The sequence below is a fragment of the Rhinopithecus bieti genome, unplaced genomic scaffold, assembly GCF_001698545.2.
Source record: "Rhinopithecus bieti isolate Rb0 unplaced genomic scaffold, ASM169854v2 scaffold_7649, whole genome shotgun sequence".
NCBI lineage: Eukaryota > Metazoa > Chordata > Mammalia > Primates > Cercopithecidae > Rhinopithecus > Rhinopithecus bieti.
The window spans coordinates 1,267,752-1,275,878 of record NW_016805495.1 but is presented as its reverse complement, the minus strand read 5'-3'; the positions used below and the strand labels follow the sequence as shown (position 1 = coordinate 1,275,878).

The following is an 8,127-nucleotide window of genomic DNA, read 5'->3' as shown; positions in this document are numbered from 1 at the left end:
AAAGAAAGAAAGAAAGAAAGAAAGAAAGAAAGAAAGAAAGAAAGAAAGAAAGAAAGAAAGAAAATGCAGAGGTTTTGGAAATAACAGTCACTCTCACAGTCTGGACATGAGGGAACAGAGCAGGCTGGGCCCTGACAGGGTTTCCTGAACCCAAAGGAGAGCAGGCCATGGCCAGGGTCCAAGTTCTGTCACCCAAGAGCTTGGCTTCTGCAACCACTGAGACCTGGCTTGCAATAGCAGCTCTTCCACCTCCTACCTGAAGGATCTCGGGGAAATGACTTGGCCTCTCTGAGACCCAGTTTCCGCAGCTGTATGATGGCTTCTGGGTACCTCCTATTTCAAATTTATTTTCTCCACGTGAGGACAGAGGTGAGTATGGGCTCTGGCTTCCCACGGGTACGGAGGATCTCAAGCCCGGGACTGGGTGTCAGGAGGCCTTGGCTGGGGCACCTGCCCTGCCCTGTGTCTGCTGTGTGGCACTGGACCTGAGGCACGGAACCCCTTGTCTGCTGCCCCCACAGGCTCTTGAAGGGAAAGGGCCTGGCTCGGGAAGGGAGGAGAATCGTGGCATCCTGGAGCTAGGGGAGACTTCAGGGCAATCCAGGCCCACCCTGCATCTCACAGGAGAGGAATCATCCAACACTGTCCCATCCTTAGGTGGTCCCCAGCCCCAGGGGTAACTAAGGGGCTGGGCAGGTGGGTCCAACCCGGTTCCCACTGGCCATTGAGATCCCCTGCTCCCTGCAACTGCTGCGACTCACCCCCTTTGCCTGCAGAGGCAGCTGGTGCTCTGTGAGGAACACATTTTCTGGTACCAGAAAACTGTGGGAAAAAGCAGGAATCCTCCAGGGATGCTCTCCACATTGAATTATGTGTGATACAACCCAGCTTCCAGGTTTGCTGAGCTCACCTACCTTACTGCCCTGACCCTCTCCAGTCTGCACCCCAATAAGGTGACTTTTCCAATCGGCTTCGGCCCCTCCTGGGGTCACCTGAGTCAGACTGGCTGCTACAGAAATGGAAGGGGCCCTGCCAGGCTCCCCTGGCTGAACCGAGTGTTTCATGATCCTGGAGCACCAGACGTAGTGGATGAGCCTTTGTCAACAGCTCACAGGGAATCTGGACAAGCAGGGTCCACCGGGAGGGATCCGAACCCTGCTCGCTCTCTTGGCCAGCGAGGCGAGGGCACAGCAGCAAGAAGGCAGGTGAGCAGAACATTTACGCTCATCTTACTGCTTGCTGGGCGCTGGCAACTGAGCAGCAAAAGGGTCATGTTGTAAAGCAAAGAAAATGACTGAGGTGCATCTCAATTTACATGTGTATTTTGCCAAGGTTGAGGGTGTGCTGGGGAAAATGAGACTCAAGCCACAGTAGGATCTGCGGTCTGAACTTTTTCCAAAGGGGATTTTGAGGGTTTCAATATTTAAGGGGAAAAAGCAAGCAGGAGGGGAAAGAAGGAAAAGGACGAAAAAGAGGGAGAGTGTGGTCACATTCTCGCGGGGCCCTGATGGGTACTCACCGAATCCACACGTTTCCTGTGAAAAGGGCAGGGTAGAGGAACAGTCCATTAGGTATTTGTCTCCTGCTCAGAAAATCTGCACTTTCTATAAAACAAACATAGAATGGAGAAAGAAATCAAATATGTGTTTGTCTTGGGGTGGGTGGTGGCATGATTGCTAGTCTCCTCTTGGCCCACACCCACGAAAATAAGCTGTTAACATCATCAGGGAGAGGAAAGCCATCCGGGGAGACACGTGGACTTTTATCTTGTAGCTATCTGTTTAGGAACACAGGGAACAGCAGTTTTTGCATGATTCAGCTTCCAAGTTTAACTTTTCCCTTTGGCATAGTGAGTTTGGGGTTCCAATATTGTATTTTCCTTTCACAGTGTCCTTGCCTGGCTTCCAAATAATTGAACTTAGTTTTCTGGTATTTTGAGGGGAAACATGAGTTCTAAAAGTATTATTTCTTATTTATAGGTGGGGAAACTGGGATTCAGAAAGGTTGGGTAACTTGACTTAAGCCTGACATCTAGTAAGTGGCAGAGTGGGATGCAGAGCAAAGTTGGGTGTCTCCCGAGCTTATGCACCTCCCACTGTGAGACACCACCCAGGTCCCAGCACCTGCAGGATAGGGAGATGAACCTGTGAGATGCTGCCCGGGTCCCAGGACCTGCAGGACAGGGAGATGCACCTGTGAGATGCTGCCCGGGTCCCAGGACCTGCAGGATAGGGAGACATACCTGTGAGATGCTGCCCAGGCCCCAGGACCTGCAGGATAGGGAGACATACGTGTGAGATGCTGCCTGGGCCCCAGCACCTGCAGGACAGGGAGATGCACCTGTGAGATGCTGCCCAGGTCCCAGCACCTACAGGATAGGGAGATGCACCTGTGAGATGCTGCCCAGGTCCCAGCACCTGCGGGACAGGGAGATGTACCTGTGAGGCCCTGCCCAGGCCCCAGGACCTGCAGGATAGTGAGATGCTGCCCAGGTCCCAGCACCTGTGGGACAGGGAGATGCACCATGTGTGGGGAGGTGTTCGGCTCTGATACAGGCTGAGGTATGTTATTGCAGGGTCTGCAGCAGCCCCTCCATTTGCATCCAGGGAGGCAGGAGCCTTCAATTATCAGCAACAGGTCTTTTGTGTTACCTCCTGATTGAGCCTCTCCTTGAAGATAATAATTAAAGCAGGTACATAAATGGGTTAAGGAGGTAACAGCCCTGGGGCTCAGAGGGGGAGAAGGGAGGGTGTGGTGTAAACCTAGGAGGAGCTTGGCCACCAGGCAGGAGATACTGAGGGATGGAGGCTCCCCCATTGCCTAGGGCACTGCTTATGGGGAGGAGAGACCCCCAGTCTCATCCCTCAACTTTCACTGGGGAGGTTGGGAGGGGAACAGGGGAGAGTGTCCTGGAGGAGGAGTCAGGCCTACAGGGCTTCCCAACCTGGCTTCACCACTTCCCTTCTCTGTGACTTTGGACAAGTTGCCTCCCCTCTCTGGGCCCTTTCCTCATCTGTAAGTGGGGATAGTGCTTTCATTATCCCCTCCCTCCCAGGGTGGTTGTGGGGATGAGACCTACAGGCTGAACAGATGGACACTGGGAGGGGAGGGGCAGTGAGTGCAGTGGTCAGGGGCAGAGAGCTGGAGGTCATCACAGGTCTGGGGTTTAGATCCAAACTGTGAGTTCATGCAAATTCTTCAATGTGGGCCCAGTATTCTCACCACTGAGATCTTCATCCAAAGCTTTTAGTCTCCATAAATCATTTTTAATAACATACCACCTTGTAATTACTGCAGAGCCTCAAGAGAATAAGATGCACTTCAGACATCATGAACTAATTATTGTCAGGCGAGTCAGTCACAATCTGGGAGCAGGGCTGCATTTCATTCAGAGTCTTTGATTGCTCCTGGGCACTACCCTGGGGCTCTGGGTGACATTTACTCAGCAGAGCTCTGAGCTTATTACAGGTGTGTGTGAACAATGGCCAGGAAGGATTTATAGAGGGGGAGGGGATTGCAGCTGGGGTTGTACCTGGAGGTTACACATCTCCGCAGACAAGGGCAGTGGGAGGGAGGGGACCTATGGCATCCCTTTGCTCTTTCCACAGGGGCCCTTAGTGTGTCTTAGGGTCAGGTGGGTGACCTTGAGGTGGTGACTTAACCTTTTAGATCCTCAGTTCCTCTACCTGAAGAGGTAAGAAGAAGAAATAATAGCCCCAGGGATCTTGGAGAAGAAGCAGCAGAGGTGTGTGGGCATGTGTAGACCTAGAAGGAAGGGCTTGGCTAACAAAGCAATAAACTCTTCCTGACAGGGTCACAGGGTCAGGGCGATGGGAAGCTGTCAGCATGATGCCTGGTAGCAGGTGCTCAAATCTGTCAGTGCTGTTGACTTGAGTTGGGTTATTGAACTGGGGTGGGGTGTGATGTTGATGCAGGATTTTTCTTGGTCACTTTGCCAGCCAGGGACCTCTGGCTGGTGACACCCCCACTTGGGCCTTGCTTGGGCACACTACCTGCTGCAGGAGGTGGTCCACCCATTCGGCTTGCCCTGGACATACCTGGCTTGTGCATCAGCTCAGCCCACAGCAGGGTTGGGTGTGCACTAGCCTGCCTGTGTTATAGCTCCTACCTGCATTCAGTGGGTCCCAGATTCTTGTCCCATGTCTAAAAAGAATGAGGATACACTGACAGTTGAAGGGTGAAGGGGTGGAGAATTTCATTGAGTGATGGAATAGCTCTCAGGAGAGAGAGGATGCAGGAGTGGTCCCCCACCTGAAGTTGGGTGGCTTCTTTCCCAGTGTGGCTGAGTCTGGGCTCAGAATAGGGGAGTACATGCTGATTGCTTTGTGAGTATGCCAAAAAGGTTAAAACAAAGGCACCACTCAAAGGTGGGTATGACAGTGTAAAAAACCAATTCGGAAAGTATAGGTATATGTAAAATAGATGAAGGGTGGGGATCAATAAGAGGAAAGCATACCAAATGGAAGACAGGTTCTAAATCCAGTCTGTGAATTTGACTTGCAGGTTGGCTTTCAGGTTTTAAATTGTCTTTGGCTTGGAGGTGGGGTTTCACCAGGGACCTGCCCCTATCTGCCTAGGCATTTGACTGCCTCCTGCCACTATCAATGTAGCACCCCATGAGGGCTGCAATGGGGCAGTGACAGAGGGATGGGCGGAGGTCAGGGTGTGGGTGAGGAAAGATGCATTGGAGAAAGAAGTGGAGGTTGGGATGGATGGGTGCCTGGGAGTATTTGGTGTGCCATGGACATTTCATAGCAGGATGTGAGATCTCTGCTTAGGGTCAACTCTTGCAAGAATCATGGAGGACACAAGGAGAAAGGGGTGGGGAGGAAACATCTCATCTTTGGGGAAGAACATGCAGAATAGAAAAAGCAACTAGAATCAGAGTCAGGAGATGTGGGTTCTTGACCAGCCTCTGTTGCTAAATTACTGTGTGACCTGGGGCAAGTCACTCACCCTCTCTGCAGTTGGGTCTGCATATCTGAGAATGAGAAGATTTAACTGCAGGATCTTTAAGACTCCTCTCAGCTCAGACCTTAACTCCATGATTCTGTGTGATGCTTTCCTCACCCCTCTGCTAAAACCAGCATTCTGACAGAGGAAGGCAAGTCGTCAATCACAGCGCTGGCTCAGCAGCTCCCCAGGTTCCTGTGTGGTCCATAACAAGGCTGCTTGGGTCATCTGAGTCTGGGGCTAACGTGCCCTTGTCTATGGAGATGACTCGATTGCTTGATCTTCCTTGCAGGAGGAAGAGAAAGGGGACATGGGGCAGTGGGAGATGAACCTGATTTACATTCCTGGAGGGAAAGAGGAACAGGGCAGCCATCAGGCATTTTTATTGCCACGGGGCTTATGGATTTGTACTACTGAATAGCTCAGGAATGGAGTGGCCTTTAGGTGTAGCCTGACTCAGGTACTCAAAAGATGCCATCAGGAGATGTTTCTTCCTTCTCTATATTTTGGCACCACTCCTCTATGCAAAGCGAGTTTTGGGCACCTTCTTCCTGGTTTTCAGATGGTTTCTAGCCCAACTTGAGTCCAACAGAGAAGAGAGAGCCTCCCTGCCCCCTGACAAAGACTCTGTCATTGACTAGATTAGATTTTAGTCAATCTCCTCTGAGCCCTCTTCTCCACTAGGCCTCCAGTTTGGCTTGCCTTTAGCAACAATCCCCCTACCCTTGAAATCTAATCAAGTTCCTCTTAGTAATTTCTCACCCATTCCCTCACTCTGTTCATTGGCTATAAATCCCCAGCTGCCTTTGCTGTATTTGGAGTTGAGTTTAGTCTCTCTCCCCTAGTGCAACAGCCTTGAATAAAGTCTTCCTTGTCATTTTAAACAAGTGTCAGAAGAATTTTTCTTTAACACCAATAACAAATTAAAAGTCCTGGGCCCAACTCCCATTGGTCCCAAAAGCCATAGGCCCATCCCTGCACCAATTACAAAGGCCAAAACATGGAATGTATTCATTAGTTTAATTCAATCAGGGCCCAATACTGGAGCTGGTGGGGTTAACCCCACTGGAGTCATATGGGATGAGAATAAAGCTTGGGGGTTTCACAAAGAAAATTCTGGATATTAGTTTACCAGCAAAAGGGTACAAGGCAGTGGGTGGCAAAAGCCCACAGATGTCTTCTGCTGAGTAGGGGTGGGGAGGGAGGGAGCAAGAAAAACAAACACATTATCAGAAACCAAAGAGAGGAGGAAAACACCTGATTAGTATTCATAGCAGATCTCATTTTATTCTCCACAAAAGCTAATCACTTTTAGTTATTCTTATCCTATGTCTAGAAACCTAAAGGTTTAGAGCTGGAAGTACCTTCAAAATTCCTTGGTCTAGCACCCAGATCTTGGTTTCTAATATTATTCTCCAATACAATGAATCATAGAGTCTTAGGGAAATGGCTGATTCTGTCTGGGAAAGAGAAGATAAAAGATGAGCCTGGAGAATCTTGTAACAGTGCCAGAAAGTAAAGAAGCACTCAAAAAACAAAATGATGGGGGCACGGCAAAGGGTCAGAGGAACCCGAGAGAGCTCCCAAAGATGGAACAATTTCAGGAACAAAATAAATAATGCAGTACTGGATTAAAATATAAAGTGTAAAATAAATATCCATGAATCCATACTGACATAAATAAATAAATAAATGGGAGGAAAAAACCAAATCTTCTTTATAGAAGGCTTTCAAAGAATTTATACTGCCCCTTTACGGGGTGAAGGTTAATTCTCTAACTTTTGTGTGTGGGCCTCACTTAATGACTCACTTGCAAAGAATAGAGCGTCGGAACGGAAGGGGTGGGGCACCTGAGAGTGGAGAAATTCTGCAAACCTTAACCAAGTGATGGAGTTTGACATCACCAATGGTAAGTCATGGAGAGCATGTGCACCTGATATGATGTAATGAGAAAGGCACTTCATCTCTGTTGGATTCTTCCCTCAAACCCAGAACACCAGTCTAATCATGAAGAAAATATCAGGCAACCCTAAATTAAGATTTCTGCAAAATATGTTATAAGTACTCCTCAAGACTGCCAAGGTCATGAAAAGCAAGGCAAGACAGTCACAGTTAAGGGAGAAGTAAGGACACACGACAACTAAATGTAATGCGGTATCCTGTTGGGAGTTGGGAACAGAAGAGAGATATAAGGGGAAAAACTAGTAAAAATATAATAAAGTCAGGGATTTAGTTAATAGTTATCTGCCAATGTTGGCTTCTTAGTTTTAACAAATAAGCCTTAGTTAACTAAGAGGTTAACATTAAGGAGGGCTGGATGAGGAATACAAGGGACTTCTCTGTATCTTTCTTGTAAATTTCCCGTACGTCTACATTCTCCTAAAATTTTTTTTAAAAAAAGTATATAAAAACTCTCAGTTCGAGCCCCTCATTTAACACATGAACAAAGAGAAACCCAGAGAGATTGCCTGATTGCAGAAAAGTCTCATGGTGCATCAGTGGAAGACCCAGGAATGGCACTCAGCCCAGAATGATGCAAACCTGACCAACAGAGACCTAATTAAATTAGGGGTTTGTTTTTCTCACCTAAAGGGGCATCTGGTAGTGGCCGCTCGTGAAGGTCCAGTAGCTCCAAGATGCCATCTTGGAGGAGGGCCAGCCTCCTCCCCTATTTCCCCTTGGTGGCCTCAGCATGTGTGGACGCATTGCAGTCACAGCATGGTGGCTGCCCCTCCCCACTGAGCCTCGAGTCCCTTGCCACAACCAAGTCCAGTAGGCTCCATCTCTTCTGGGGAGCTTTCCCAGAATGCCCTGCAGCAACCTCCACTCCCCTCTCATTGGTTGGAGATGTGTCACATGACTGCCTAAAGTAGAAAGTGGGGAAATGTGGTGTTCTCCCATTTCATTGGCCAGAGCTGTGTCACATAACTACCATAGCCAGGCGGGAAATGTAATGTTTTTAAGCAGAGGAAACTGTTCCCAACGAAATAGGGGTTCTGCTAGTAGAAAAGCAGAGGAAGGTTAATGTCAGCTGCCCCAGTCTCTGTCCTGATACTTGACATCTCATTTTCATGCTTGCTACCTCATTGGATCCACACACAGGTTTATTGGCTGTCCTGAGCAGGCAGTGAGAGGCTGAGTGCATGGCAGGGG

At 49.0% G+C, this 8,127-nt stretch overlaps 1 long non-coding RNA gene across 1 annotated transcript in view; it reads right to left on the bottom strand.

Moving 5' to 3' along the window:
• The window catches only part of LOC108530037 (uncharacterized), a 10,034-nt gene extending 2,272 nt beyond the window's left edge, over positions 1–7,762 (bottom strand). Inside the window, exons 1-2 of the long non-coding RNA XR_001885742.1 lie at positions 7,561–7,762; positions 1,520–1,604 (exon numbers count right to left, since the gene is read on the bottom strand). This is a non-coding gene — a long non-coding RNA (uncharacterized LOC108530037). The remainder of the gene's footprint in view (positions 1–1,519; positions 1,605–7,560) is intronic.
• Positions 7,763–8,127: the final 365 nt, after the last annotated feature.